We start from the raw sequence: 16582 nt of genomic DNA, 5'->3' as shown, positions 1-16582 counted from the left end.
TGGGTGACTTTGGACATGATGATACAATCTGGGGAAATGGTAAAATGTGTTGGGGGCATGGGGAAGACTTAACTGAGTTTTAAGTATTACAGCGATGTGGATCTTGGGAGAGAGATCAGAATTGAAATTACAGTGTGGAGAAGGTTCATTTTGAGAAGATGGCTGGGGCTGAGGCGGGGAATGAGAACATAAATGCAGGCAGCACAGAGGGCTGGGCTGAGAAGAGTGAACAAGAGAACAAAAATGCTCCTTCTAAAATTGTGATATAGGACCATGAGAAAACAGAAGCAGCCGAGGTCCACAGAGCACAGAGTCACGTGCCACAGATAATTTGAGGAAGTATGGTGGACACCCACAGCTTCTGATCTGGTGGGTTCACACGGTTGTTGCTATATTGAGAGAGAGCAGGTTTAGCAGAGCAAGGGCGGGGAACACAAGAGACGCTGTGTGAGCCTCAAGAGCAGCGAGTGTTGAGGAAGATGAGGTTGAGGAAATGGCTTCTTGTTCAGGAAATACGGAAGCATGGCAATGAATGAGACAGAGCAACAGTCTGAGTGGGAGCAAACCCCACATTTCTGCTAGGCTATGGGCCACCTCAGTGTGGTTACAGGCTTAGATAAGAAAATCTGCACCAGGGCACCGGTGTGTGGAAACACCACCGTGGAGGTGAGAGCCTTGGTTTTGTGATGGGTACGTGTGGGTGCCCTTCTGGTCATCACATTCTTGTCAGTTCAACATTTCCCAGATGGAGCTAGTTATTGAGAGTTTATGCAACACATGCGAGCTGCATGTAAACTTTATTCAAGTTTCTCTACCAGCTCTTCCTGTCTTCTAAAATTTTAAAATATAGGGTGGAAAATGTACAACCTTTCTCTCATGCAGCCGCCAAATGCGTAGAATGCATTTAACTGTCATCTTGATTAAAGGCACATGCTGTTCATTTGGGTGATTTCTTGTTTGACACGATGTTTCAATAATTTAAAAAGATAAAGGACATGAATAGTCCACTTAAAGTCTTCATTCATTACCGAGTGTGATGGGGGTACCTCCTCATTTAAGCCTTTTTAATTAGGTAAGCCATTGTTTCCTGTTTGATTACAAATTTTTTTATATTAGATGCCTCAAACATTTCTACAGATTTTAAAAGATGATATTCAAGTCCTGAATTATAAAATGTTTAAAGACAAACATCTCCTTGTAATGTAAGAATGAATCGTAAGTCCTGAAAGTTGAGAATGAAAGTATTGGAGATTAATAATATGGTATGGTAGTGAGTTTCCAAGATGCTCCCAATGACCCTTGTCTTTCCTTCTCCTGATAACTGTGTCCTTAAGTGATCCCCTCTCACACTGATTAAGACTAAACTTTTGTAATCAATGGGATTTTGTAGAAAGGATAGAATGTGACTCCCAAGGTTGGGTCTTAAGAACCCTGGTGACTTCCATCCCACTTTCTTGGATCACTCTTTCTGAGGGAAGTCAGATAATACATTACGTGGACACTCAAGGAGCCCTATGGAGAGGCCCACCTGATAAGGTACCCAGGTCTCCTGCCAACTGGCAAATCAATCAGTCTCCCTGACTTTCTCTCTATAAAGTGGGGGTCAGAACCTGCTTATCTGGAGTGGGGTGGAAAATAAATAATTCCACATGCAGAACTAGCAGGAAATGGAAGAAATTCACACAAGATATTGGGGTTTGATGTTTCAGAAGGGAGACTGGAAGGCATCGCTGTAGTGTTTTTTTCACTGAGACCTTAAACAGTCCTCTGCCCCTGTGTTACATGCATGGGCTCCATAAACTGTAGAGTGCAATATAAATGTTATTGATTAGTTTTATTATGCTGTTAGTAGTGTTAAAGGAGTCAATTTAGATTTCTATTCTTAGTTACATATACATTAGACAGCAAATTAGAAAAATGAAAACTAGATAAATAAGACAATATGATATTGATTAAGGGATACGGAGAGTACACTGCTTAACTGGAGATGACCGGCTACGCTTCTCACTGCATCCCTTCATCCTGCTCTGAACGAGGGGGACCTGTCCCTCATTCTCACGGTGTCCACCCTCATGGAAAGAGATGGTTAGGAGACCCATATTTCCAGCTCCAACCTCTACCAAGCTTTTAGGCCTCCTGGAAATCTCTATTTGTATTTTCTACTGCACTACAACACATACCCTTAACTTAAATCATTGTATTTCCCTGCAAAACTGCTCATCTTTGGAATTGTCCTTCAGTTGCTCGGGCCCCCAGACACAAAGCCTCAGAGTCACTGGCTTCTCCCCTTCACTCAACGTCCATGCCTAATGCAACCCTCAGACCACTCCATTCTCTTTCCACAGGGCCTTTGGGGCTACACTTTCCTTTTTTCACGGTCCCTGCCCTAGTTCACAAACGTGATATGAACTTTCTTCCTGGGGTTATTTCCTACACGGTCCTAACCGACTTCATTGATTTCAGAGATGACTTTTCTGTCCTTGAGTTGGATCACTACTAGAGATTTAAATCCAGCTGCCCGAATAGGAAAATGATGACCCTGGATGATTTGGCCACAACCTACCTTCTCTACCCTCCCTCAAGCCCCATACACAACACTGACCAGTTATGCCAAAAATCCCACCTTCCATTCCAACTCCCTATGCAAGCTGTTCCTGCTTCCTGGAATGTCCTGACGTGTCAGTCCTGCCTATCAAAAATCTGTTCATCCTTCAGAGCTGAGTCAGATGCCCGCTCTTCTGGGAAGCTTTCTGCTTTGTGCCACCCCCAACTCTCCACTCCCTGCAGAACCACCCTTCTGCTATGCTCCTTTACCCCTTTATTTGAACCTCTGTCACAGTAGTAACCCCAGTGTTTGGCTTATAATTAGTTGCAATTTTGTTTCCCCAACTGGACTGTGACCTCCTTTAGGGCGAGAGATATGTGTACCCTATGTCTCTTCATTTCTACATGCCTCGCAGAGCCTTGAACACAAACGCTTGGGACTCAGTCAACACACCCAGAGAGTTAAGAAATGCCCCAGCCCTCCTTAAAATGCAAGGGAACAGGAAGTAAATTTCAGTGCTGTTAACACTGAGTGCAAGAACAACCAAGACCAGAGCTTTTACCAGGTATTTACATTACAACCGACACCCTGGAAAACTATTCTATTAGGAAAGTGGGCGATAAAATAACAGAGAAGTTTTCAGAATAATGAACATGCATTTTTCCCTCGTTGGGCTTTAATGGTTAAAGATTCTCGTTTAAAAACAAAACACTAACGTATGGTTTGTACCTTACTTCTCTTCAAAGCTGGATGCACATTCCTCCCCTGAGAATAAAAATGGACGGTATTCTCATAAAAATGGAATTTGAAGGGTGAAACTTTTCTCCTGAGAAAATGTATTTAACTCAACATTAACAGTCCACCTGTCATGACCACTTATTTATATAAATTGAGCACTGATATTTTTAAAAGCTATTTTAGGCTTGAGGTTGTTGATATTGTTCCATGGAGGAACATTAAATATATTTCAATTTATAGCACATTTCTCTACCTCAGTATGGAAGCAGTATCTTAATCGCAATGATTACTTCTGATCTTTTAAAACCACAGGCACATAAATGGCAATCCATTGATGTCTTGGCAATAATGAAGAGGGGTGTTTGTTTGGCAACTCAGTATTTTATGTCACTTCTAATGGAAAGGAAATTTTTTTACATATTTGCATAAATATATACTTACATCTAGTTTGTATGTGCACGTGTGTATGTACATGTATGTGCATATATTTACACGTACATATACGTGCATTACATTCGTGTATATGTGTACTGTATTTTTACACTCAGATATAGTCTTGTCTCTGAAATACACTCTTTCTTCTACCTGCTTCCATCTTTGTATAATAAAGTCTGTCATGGAATCTTATCAAGCTTCCCTCACTGCACTACCAATTTCTCAGTAGCCAATTCTGAGTTTGCGTTCCCTCGCAGGCATTTTATCTGCCCTGCGCTGAGAGGTATGATTAATCACATCCCGTTGCTAGGATACCTGAGAATGTTCATTTATGTCCGATGTTGCTTTGGCAAAATGCACTATGAAGAAGGCATAGAATCATGACAAGGAAAATTACTGTGCACATGCCACTTACCTAAAAAAAGGTGGCAGGGTGGGGGGTGAAGGAGAGAAATGTAGCCACCAGATAATATAATGTTAACTCCCATGAATTTTTTCATATCATTTTTGTTTCACCTGGATTTTAATGGAAAACAATGGCAATACTTCTGGATAATGAGAATCTGTAGCCCTCCTATACTTTTGAGTTAACGGGAAAAGTAGAAGGTTGTACGGTTTTAATTCTGTTTACCTTATAGGGTCGAAGAGAAGAAGGGCTTTTAAGATTTTCTGGCTTCAAATGCCTTAATTACAGACAAGGTTAACGAGGTTACAGTGCTGGTTGATTTCAGAGCCCATCTAAAACCCAGGCCACCCTTGCCATGTTTAGCTATTTTAATGTGAGACTTAAAAACAAAGTAATCCTCAGAATGTGATTTCGGGTAAGAAAAAGAGAAATGCTTTTATCAGTATCTTAAGAATTTATTGCTGATTTGGGTATGTATATACCAAAGATTTCTGCTTACTGATTGTAAAGAGAGAGAATATGAATATATAAAGTCCACCTAAATGCAAAGTTTTCTTAATCAACCTCTTTCCATGGAAAACATCATGGTCTAGTGAAAGGAACAGGGACTTTGGAGGTAGATGGACTGACTTCCCATCTTAGCCAAGGGGAACCTACAAGCTATGAGACTCTGGGATGAAGCATAGAGATCTCATTACAGACTTTTTGTTCTTCTGCTTCCCCACCCCCACCCCCGCCATCCGGCCCACCCTCTTCTCCTTCCCTTCCTTCTGTGTGTGTGTGTGTGTGTGTGTGTGTGTATACACAAGACATAGACATATGCAAGATGTCTTTCTCTTCACCTCTCTTTGATATTCCAACTGAAAACAGAAACAACTGGAGTTTTACCTTATCATTTCTAATTGATACTACCAGAGTGCTATTATTATAATCACGTTCATGATAGTAGCTGATGTTCATTAAGCAATGTTTGTGTGCTTGTCATTGTTATCATACGATTAACTCATTTTATTCTCAGAGTATGATGAGGCTTTACAAATATGCCCATGGGGGTAAGGAAAGTAAAAACTGGCTAAGCAACTTTACCAAATCATTTACTAAGTAACAACTAAGGAGAGGACAAAAAATAGTTGGGTCAGAGAGTAGGGAGGAGTAAAAATTGGGATACTGTAAGTTACATATAACCAGTCCCTAGGTTTTGAGGGCTGCCTGAATAAATTATTTTGTTAAAAACAATTAAGCAGTTTTTACTCGCTGTTTATTTTTTATCAAACAAATTGTTAGAAGGACTCAATGGCTTATTCCAACTGCTAAGTATCCAATCACAATGTTTCGGGAGTAGAATGCCAAAAGACCTTCACACTTTGAATTTTTTTTTTTTTTTTTTGTAGTTTAGCACTTACTTAGTAACTTACAATGAGTCGGGCACTCTAATGCCCCCTAAATATTATTTAATTAAATCTTTGCAATAATTCCATGGAATAGATGGTAATTACTTCCATTTGCCAGTAGAGAAAGGAGGCTTGGAAATTTTTTTTGTAATGGTCACAAGATTCTGATGAGTGAATGGCAGCATTGGAATATGAGCAGGGAGATTTTTACCTTTTCCGAGCTCCTTGGCTGTGGTGGTTGAGAGCTCAGGTCTTGCCACTTAAATCAATGTGGGATATTGGGCACATCAATTAACCTCTCTAAATCACACTGTATTTATCAGGAAACGAGGGTAAGAATAGTTCCCACTTGACAGGGTCATTGTGAGAGTTACATAAAATAATGTGTTTAATAATAATCCTAAATATTTGGAGTATATGGTGCAGTCACATTTCACACCTCAGTGCTTAGGACAAAGCAACACAGAGTACTGCTAGGTACTTCTCTTTCTAAACATACCATGTCAGGTGGTTCCTAGTAACATATGATAATACTTCATATACTCAAGGCCAATGGCTACATTTAAACAAATATTATAAAGTTCAGGGTCTGAGAGTTCCTTGACAGGTTTACCATAACATCTCTCTCTTGCCTTCGCTTAGAATTTTTAAGAAGGAAGTGGCTTTGCTTTTAGAAAATTCCTTTCTTTTCTCCTTCATGTCCTCTTTCCAAATACAACTTGGTTTGATGAAACACAATTTACACTGCAAAACCTCTCTCCGATTATGAGTGAAGCTGATATGATCTTAGAATCCAGGGTTTGTGGTTTGAATTCTTGTCGGCACTTCGTAGGGAGCAGCAGCTATGGAATTGTCCACAGCAGATATATTCGAAATAGAAAGGGAGAGCTTTTCTAGAAATCCTGAGATCTCATTGCCAGTACTTACTCTGTGCAACAAATCGAAGGACCCTGAATAAGCAACTCGACTCTTCCAAGATCCAATGGTCCTCTGAGTTACACAGCACAGCAGACACTAGGCTCAAAAAAAAATCATATAAACAGGGCTGTGAGGGGATTGTAAGTTCTGCAGAGCAGGAATAGAGGAGCAGAACAGGGCCAATTTAAAGACCAGTTGGTCTAAAGTGGTCTACAGAAGACTGTAGAAGTTGCATAGTTTCTGTTTGGTCAACAGTATGAAAAGGCTGTGACGTTTACTTGATCACTCATGCCTGGATTTATGCTGTTGTTGAAATGGGCCTGGCCTCAGCAGACCACAGGGACGAGCTTCTGTATGGTTGTGGATCCTCATCCCCTCCTGCAGGTTTAGATAAACTCCATTTGCTCTCCTGTCTGCTTCTATTTGGTCAGTTGATACGCTGCAAGGATGCTTCTGCAGCGAGATCCATTACGAGCACAGCGCACGCTGTGAGCTCCAGACCGTGTGTACTGAGCTACGGAGACCGGCCCTTCAGAAACATAGCGCTACAGCTACAGCTAGGCCTCCAAGGTTGACCATCTGCCTTGGCAGAGCTGACACTCCATCTGTACTCCCCAGCCTTGGGGTCTGCCATCCGTCCTCGCAAGTAGAAAGCCTACGAGGAACTGAATGCTCAAAGGTTTTTCCTGGGCTGACCCCTCTGCAAAGACATGGTAAAACCAGTATGAGAAACAGCAGTTTTATGTTGTCTTGGAAAGTCTCAAGCACAGAATTTCTTCCCACTTAGATCCACCTGACAAGCACATAATTAATGTGACAAGCAAATGCTCCTTTCAGATTCCCCACATTGGCCTGGGTAAATTAAATCTTAAAGCAAACCTTTTGATATTCAGGACCTCATTCTGGGGGAGTCATTTTTGGCAGAGAAGTTTTTTGGAAGACCTTTAGATGTAGAAGCCAGATTAGGGAAAAAAAATGTGCAGTGACTGCCAGGCCTTAAATCTCTCTGCAAAATGGGAATGCTAGTTTTACTAACATACGCTTTACCTGTCGGCAAAAGCGGGGATGTCAATGTTTATATTTTCCATTGTGCAAGAGTGTGTTTCTAGTAAGTTCGGTGTGAATAATTATTTTCAAATGACATAATATCCTAGATGTCCCTTGAATGTTCATTATGCAAAAGAGATAGGAATGAATTATTTTGTAAAATAAAGAATCTTTTCATAATATGTTTATTCAATCCTGTGTTAGAAAAAAAAAAATGACCATATGTTAAGAGGTGGAGTTGAATTCCCCTCCTGCTGAATTTGCCCAGGCCTTAGTAACTTGCATAACAAATTGAATAAGCTAGAAATGCCACGTTTTATGCATTGAGACCATCTGGGCCTTGAGAATCAGGAAGCTTCTGTTCCCTGGGTCTTTGATTATTTGCTCTGGGAGAGGCTGGTCACAATGTTAGAAGCCAGACCACCCTGAGACCACCATGCTGTGAGGAAGCTCAAGCTAGCCACACATGGAGGCCACATGGAAAGAGAGCTTCCTGAACTGTACAAGGCCAGCAACTAGCTGTTCTTGCCATCCCAACCCAGCTTCCAGATGTGTGGGAATGAAGAAACATCTGGAAGTGGATCCTTCAGCTCCAGCCACCTCAGCAGATGCCATGTAGATTAGGAACCAACTGCCTGGCTGAACCCTTTCCAAATTCCTAACCCACAAAACCGCAAGCAAAATAAATGTCTGTTTTATATCATTAAGTTTTGGCGAACATCCATATGCAGCAATAGAGAGTAAAAACAACTTCTCTTTCTGTTTTCATTATGAGAATATTTACTGATGTATCTATCAATATATACCAATGCTTACTACTATTCCTGCCCCCTCCCCCAGGAATGCACAGCTCTCCTCCATTCTTTCTTTCCTGAGATGGCTTGATCAACTATACCTATAAATATGTCTATCACCCAACATTTTAGTATGTAAACGTATTCCATTTCATGAAAAAGAATAAAATCTGTTATTATCAGGAGTGTGGTTTAAGCACAATCTATGCAGATTAATACATGTTTTGAATTTCTAAAAGTGTTACACTATCAACCTATTTCCAGGTAACCAGTCAAAAGGAAAGGAAGCAGAACCTCGCCATTGAACAAGCATCTTAAGACTTGTAAACCATCCACGGGGGCACCCATTGGAAACAACAACATGTAAATCTTCACCCAGGCTTCAAAAAGGTCACGGCTTATGGTTAGGATGATAGAGAAGCCCTCTGAACTGAAACATGGAGAAGATTCAATAGTAATTTCTGCTGAATAATTAAAAATTACTTTATTTTCCCTAGGTAGATTTACTTTTAAAAGATAAATTAGTAGAATCTATATTGAATGAAGAGCGTTCATATTATTTAGGGTTAATTTTCTGTAGGAAAGCAACAAGGGGAAACATTTCATTATAAAAGGTAATGATATGAGTCCAATCAGAATCTGTGCTTATGAAGTCAGTTTGTTCACTTTACATGGCAATCTATTTGGCTAACAGACACACAGTCCTGCCCAGCTTTTCATCTGGAGGAAATAACCACATTTCATTGCTCTCTCTCCCATGCTCTTAATCATAGCCTCATTAGCTCATGGAGAAAGCTTACGGAGGCCAGAGGTGAGATGGATTTTATTCTTTGAGATGTCAGCATGGTTTTCATTTCCACTAGCCCTAAGTTTTTCCTTTTTTTTTTTTTTTTAATCTTTAAAAAATCCCCATCATACTCATTTTTTCCTTCACATTGACCAGCATCAAAGGCTTGGGCCCTAGACGTTCGGGGAAGCTCTTATTTCACCGACTGAAGGAAGAAAATAAGGAAAGTGTGCTTAGATCAGTGGATATTGATTTACTGCTTTTAGGCATTGCAAGGTTCTTTGTAACCTTGTAAAACTATCCTCCGAAAATCTGGTTGACTCCCTGAGTTTCCTAGAAAAGTTGTTAATTATCTAATACATTTTATGTATAGAAGAGGCTCAGTGACATTCATCTGGATACTTAGGAGAAAGCAAAAAGCAAACGTTGCTGAGGACCTGTTGCCGGGCAGGTGGAAAGGGAGGCTTGCAAAGAGTCAACAAGAAATTCACAGTCAAGGGCAGGGCTGTAGAGGAATCTGCAGATTGGTGCAACGGATGAGGCCTCCAGTGGCAGCTGGAAGGGGCCTTCATCTCAAAACAGAGACAGAGTGGGAGATACTCAGGAGAGAAGAGAAATAAAGATCTGAACACATAAGGCAACACGCAGTTTTCTGGCCAAATCTTTTACTGGTGTTCAGAGTGAGATGCTGATTTCAGAAAAAGCAAAGCAGGGAGGAGCTCCTTGGGATGCAACCATCCCGAAAGATAGGAAACGGAGCACCGCCATAGGGGTAGGGGTGTGGGGGTAGGGGGAGCACCGTGGTCAGCCACTGGACGCTTACTTAGATGCTGAGATTTGCACCAGCCTGAGTCTGGCATTCCACGGGAGAGGGAGCAACTTCCTAGCTTTATTGGCCATGGCAGACATAGCTGAGTGCCTACCCTATGGTCATTTCTCCTCTCATTCCATGCTGGTACCCGACGCTCCTCTCACAAGACACCCATGAAATATGACTGATGCAAGCCAGTCACTGTGGTCCTATTCCCTTGCCTGAGGTGGTTGTTTGACATTTCTGGCCAATGACATGGATTCTGTGGGAGAATTTCGTCAGAAAGTTTTCCTTGCCAATCAAAAGAGACAGATGGGGAAAAAATCTCCTTTTTCTTTCAGTGGATGTAGTCACAACTGGGGATGATGCCTGGAACATGAGGACGAAGCCAAGATACTGCAAGGGTGATGGAAGGGTGCACACCTCAGGAGAATGTCACTGAGGCTCCAAGCTCCCATGGACCAACCCCACCTCAGGGTTCCTTGTTACGGGTTATTTACCTCTCTCCCCCTCAACTCTTTTTAAAAGCTAGACCTTTTAGTCACTTGTAGCTGAAAGCATCCTATATTCCACACAGTCTAACTGCAAAAATAAATATTATGCCAATAAATAAATACTATGTCAAATAAACTGAGAAAGTTAAATAATTATTTAGCTCAATGTGCTATGCTAAATAAACTAAAAATTAAGCCTGAAGGAAAGAGCATTACCTTTAAGATGGTCCCAGGAACTATGCGGTCTAGACTAATCGCCAGCCAGGGGCTGCATTTAGAAGGTCCACTCTTCCCATCTTCCAGACACATCCCCTCCACCTAGGGGGAGGAGGGCCAAGGTGTTTGCACTTTCTTACCTAGATCATGCACTGAGTACCTGGGACATCAGAATTCCCTGGCTAATCAGCCCCCAGGTCGGGCAGGGTCTACATGGGCCTTCTTCCCAGATCAGATCTCAAGATGTGGGTACTCCGGAACAGTCTGCATCATCGGTGGGGGGCATTACAGGGTGTGCAATGGATGTCTGGGGGTTGGATGTGTGTGCAAATGGGTCCCAGTGTGAGTACATGAAGCTCCTCACAGTGCAGGAGGGAACATGACGGAGGTAGAAAGGAAAGGTGGCCTAAGCCCAGCAACTACAGGGCAGGTCTGTCATGACACAGACACCAAAGGCTGTTACTCTCAGGATGCCAGAAACCACGGGCATGCGTATATTGCCTCACAGGATTCTCACGCTAGTCCAAGGTAAGGAAGGGGGAGGTATTTTATCCACAGTTCATAAATGAGAAAACGACAGAGGCTCAGAAAGGTGACCTTGCCCAAGATAACCCAGGAAGTGTTAGATTCTGGATTTGAACCCAGAACTTTCAAGTATCTCATTGTTTACCACATATATTTCCTAGATTTTCTGTGATAGCGGCTTATTTTCTGTATGAAATTGAGAGACAGAGATTGATTTAATTTCTCCTTTTTCTTTGTGCCATCTCCAGTTTCCTACCTCAAAAACACTTAGCAATGCTTACTCTAAAGAGGTGAAATATAAATAAAATTCAATCAAATTTCTTTATAAGTGAATCATTATTAAACTTATTTGTAGAGTAAAAAATTGAAAAACTCTAAATAAAATACTATACTGGCATAAAGTAAATAAAATGGGTCAGGGTTAGCCTTTCTTCCTTTTATGGTATTATAGGATAGAGATGATCCACTGTCATTTGTAAAAAATGTTCTCTGAAGTCTTTCAGAAATGGGTCAATTCTATTCTTTTTCCTTTGTTGTGCAAAATACAAGGGTTTTTTTTTTACATAAAATTATCTGAACTGGCTGTGTAGATAGCCCCAATCTGTCACTTTGATTTTAAATTCCCCAATTCAGTATTTGCTACAGATTTAAAAAAAAAATTATGAGGTGATTTGCATACATACATATATATATATATATTTTTTTTAAATTTCAGTTTTGTCCTTCAGTTGAAACAACTGTGTTTAAATATGAGTGAGGGTGGGAGGAGGGAGGCCAGAAGGGTTATAGACCCTCACAACATTGCTTTCCATTTTTTCTGGGGTAGCTCTAGAAGGAGGCAATGTCAATCTCACATGCATATGACCCATTTATACAGCCAGGAACACCTAAGAGATTTCTTCCATAACCCTGAAAATCTATGGGATACTCTTTGCTTGATATATATATATATATATATATATATATATATATACACATTTTAAACTGTTGTGACATGGCCAAATATTTTGGAAAGAAAATCAAGACTGAGTGTTAATAGGCAGGTTGATCTTACTTCTTGAGAAGCTGGTAGGAAATCCTAGAAAAGTGAGACTAGATATATACAGAAAAGAGTCATTTCAAAGGGTGAAGAATAATGTTACAAAATCCAGATCACACAGTTGGAGTAGCTAAGCCTTACAGTGGGAAAAAAAAAAAAATGTAGGTTATTAGCTTTGTCATCATTTTCACCAAGTCAGCCTGATGGAGTTCCCGGTTGCTATCTCTGGCTTCCAGCAGTATCTACCCATTCAGACACCACCATGATTAACGCAGGCACATAGCATTCTGTTGCCTACTATTCAGAGCAGAGACGTGTGTGTGTGTGTGTGTGTGTGTGTATGAGATAGAGAGAGAGAGAAAGAGCGAGAGAGGGAGAGAGGGAGAGAGATGGAAAGTACTATTTGGGCTTTAAACAAAACAGCAAGGCTATCTTCAACTCAAGATAGTTCAAAATCTAGATTTTGTTCTTGGCGTCCAAACGACGCCCCCATGGGGTGAAATATGGTTGGTGCATATTTTCATTTTTTGCCCTTTCAGAAATAGTTGACAGAATTGCATGTGACACTGTAAACATTTGAAAGAGGTACGGAATGTAGAGGTCTCTGCTGTTAAGCTGATCATGCTTCTGGTGTTGTTGGGCACCTCGTTCTCTGGCTAGCCCCCAGAGACTTTCACTTAATCCTGTATTCAGTAGGACACTGCTCAGGGGGAGGTTGGCACTCACTGGTACACGCTTCACCCTACAATGCACACACAATTTGAAATAGATTGCCAGCAGCTCAGGGCGGGAGAGGAAGAGGCCAGACCTGCTGGGCTATTTGTCATCTCAAACATTTCAAGCACTGCATACCACCTCCCTACCAGGGACTGGGAATACGTATCCCCTGGCAAGATGTTTAGTTTTGGTTACCTACGAATAAGGACTGTAAAAGTATAAACTTGGAGTGAGAGAAAGAAGAGTCACCAGCTGGAACTTTTCTTCCTGTGTTGAAGCGACAGAAAACTTTTCAATAAACATCTTAACATTTCATCCTGAAGGCTGTGTAATTCCAATGTAATGGAATCAGAACACAAACTAATTAAGGAAGTTTGCATCTTAAGAACACTTCACAGCCAGGCTGACGTAGGTCTGTTTTCCAAGGAAAGCAAGGATGTTTGGGTGTTGTTGTTGTTGTTGTTTTTTAATTCTAAAAAACCAAGAATTTTAGATGTTATGTTTGTCATTCTGCTATCTTTCATAACCACGATGTGAAAATAGATGTGTATTAAAAGTACTAATGTAACAAGAAAGAAAATTTGTTATTAAAAACAAAACAAATGGTAACAAGTTTTCTGCCTTCTAAGGAAGTGGCAAGATGCCATCTCCAGGGAAAGTGGTTCTTTAGGAACATTCTCTGGTGGCTACAAAAGTGAGACTCCTGGGATAGTTTGAGGGAGTGTGGAAAAGAGGAAAGGTGGATTTTTTGGCATAATGAAATAAGAGAAAATGTGGAGCTTTTTTTTTTTTTAATTTCTTTTTATTTGAGAAGTTAAATGATCCTGAAAAAAAGTAAAGGGAAAAATGGTCTAAAAAGGGACCCAATGAATACAGGAATATGTGATCAGTTGGATCCTAAAGAAAGATACAGCCAATAAGAAATCTCATTTTAGGAAATGGCCAACAGATGTTTGGAACCACAATGACTACCTTCAAAATTAAATTGCTTCCAATTCTGTGCTGAGCTGAACCCCATTCTATTAGGCGCCCCCAAACCAACAAGGATTGGTGAAGCACAATGATGTATGAGGGTGACATATGAACCATATTTGAACTGATATAAGCTGGAGAGTGTTTTGTTCTGGAAGATAAAACATGGAGTAGGATTAAGAATTTGGCATAAGTAGAAGAAATGGATGCTGAGACCACAAGAAATTATATGCCCCCTGGGGGACTGGGTAGTGAATATTGGACTTTATACTGGATGAGGAAACCGTTTGTTTATTAAAATATTAAAATTGCATATTAAAATAATGGGTGCATATTAAATACTGTGTATTAAAATAATGGGTGACTCAAGAAGATTTGGATCTGGGCAGAAAAATCTAAAGAAAAAAAGCACTCCATAAGGCTGCCATTTGTATGTTTTGAGTACTAATTGTTAGGACTTAACATGGCCAAGTAAAAGGAAGGCCTGTGTTGAGATCCTCATTCTCTCCCTTTATAATGATCTGATCTGGGCCAATTATCTCTTTTTTGTATTTCTATCTTTTCATGTTCAAGATGGAAGCAACAGGAAACTATTAGAGTTATTATAAAAATAAAAAGAAACGTTGAATATTATATTCTCAATAGATCTTAAATCTTAATTCACTACTTTCAAGCCACAATAAAATAAAAATCAATATGATTCTTTAAACCTGATCCTTTAAACCTATTCTCCCCAATATGCCTAAATTGTTCACACATCTACATTCATTATGTAGTGAAGTGCCTTAACTAGTTGGGATATCATAATCTCATGTAAATCTAGTTGTCTTTTTTCATCAATTATATCTCATTATATATTCCAAAATATTTAAATTTCTTATGTATATTTATTTGGTTATTTAAAAAGATAATTAAAGTCATTTCTAAAAAGATTAACTAAGTAGGCTTCATCAAACTTTGTAAATATCATGACTTCCAGGAAATCACCATGTTTGGTAAATATCTTCTAGGCTTACTAAAGATTATTTCTAATAAAGCCTTACATTTCTATAGTGGTTTCCATTTCATGCATAAGATCTCAATTGGTCTTGATCCTCTGATTTTTTTTTTATTAAGACAGAATTTTCTACATTTAAAACCTTAAACTCAAGTAGTAAGACCCAATTTTCTAATGGCCTTCTTGAAAGTAAAGTGGTATCGTTTATCATTGCACTACTTGATCAATATTTTCATAGTCAAGCCTAAGTTTCAAATTCATATACTCACCTATGGGAAATGTGTGTAGTTGGTTATTTGGCTGGTAATCTGTACTGGCATGTTACCACAACAGGCTTTTTTTTTTGAAACCCATTCAGTTCAATTTTGTTTAGAAGATTAAGCATCTCTTTGGAGAGCAAAATACCTAGATCAAAACTGACATTGCATTAAATTTACAGGGCGATGCTTTCTGGTTTGGTAGTTATGCTTTAATAATATTTTGTGGCAGTAACAACACACTACTGCCTGACATTTTCCTCCTCTTTAGAAATTTAAAAAGAAAGAAAGTAAAAGGAAATAAAAAGCTTTCCTGCCACAGGTCAAAGGAATTCAACTACTAACACAATTTTGTCAATTTCAAAAGAGGGGGACAGTACCCACGATATTTCTTTTCCATTTATCTATTTTAAGGAAGAAGTGGGTTGTTCGAGAATTTCTAGCCTGACTCCCTATCTTCATTTTTCTATGGGCCCTATGTACACCCCTATAAAAGTAGAATTTAGAAAGGGGCCGTCACGTGGAGTTTTGGGATGTTAAATCTAACATATTTAGGTTGACAAGCCACCTGATAACTCTGGGAATACCTATCTAGATTTCAGTTTATTAAAGCCTCTTTACCCCTTCATCATTTTATTGCTATGTCATGGTCTGGGTAATGAAACTCAACATGGATTTTTTTTAATAATCTGTGAGCAAATAAGCAACAAGTTATAACTGTTGTACATTATATTACTTTGGGGACACTTTTTATCTTTTTTTAAAGATTTTATTTATTTATTTGACAGACAGAGATCACAAGTAGGCAGAGAGGCAGGCAGAGAGAGAGGAGAAAGCAGGGTCTCCACGGAGCGGAGAGCCTGATGCGGGGCTCGATCCCAGAACCCTGGGATCATGACCTGAGCCGAAGGCAGAGGCTTTAACTCACTGAGCCACCTAGTTGCCCCTTGGGGACTCTTTTTAAATGATCCAGTTTTCTCTCTCATACACATAGAAGACTCTCAGATGTCTCCTTCCCCAAATTTCATTGCCTACTCCTCTCTTTCCCAGACTCAATCATGTCCCTACAAGGGATAATAATTAAATGATGATAAAATCCGATGTGCAGGACAAATATTCTGCAGAAATTAATCTGGAGAAGATAAGAGGAATAAAGAGAGGCAGGGATAATTTCTTTATGAAATACACTTCCAATCATTTAATCCTTAAATGGTTCTTGACCCAAGGCAGACTATCTAAATGCCAAAGGGCTCCCTCTTAGCCGTTTCTTGGAGATATTTACCATAGTTGATGAAATGCTTTAAGTCAGTAAGAGAACATACATGATGCAGGTTGAAGTTGCTGGCCAGAGTGCTCACACGTGTGACCTGTTAGAAAAATACAGCCTCAACACTGTACCCCACAGATAGGCCAGGCCCGCTTGGCCAGATGTACAGCCTCACTTGGATCCAAACCCAGAATGATGAGATTCAGGGGGGTCTCCCCAACCCATT

The 16582-nt window shown here is 40.0% G+C and overlaps 1 protein-coding gene across 1 annotated transcript in view; it reads right to left on the bottom strand.

Moving 5' to 3' along the window:
• Positions 1–16582, bottom strand: part of CHST9 (carbohydrate sulfotransferase 9) — a gene marked incomplete at its 3' end in the record, with an annotated part of 185903 nt that overhangs the window by 125833 nt on the left and 43488 nt on the right.

This window comes from Martes martes, assembly GCF_963455335.1.
Source record: "Martes martes genome assembly, chromosome: 13".
NCBI classification, from domain to species: Eukaryota; Metazoa; Chordata; class Mammalia; order Carnivora; family Mustelidae; genus Martes; species Martes martes.
The sequence above is the reverse complement of the archived record's forward strand: the minus strand, read 5'-3'. Positions and strand labels throughout refer to the sequence as shown.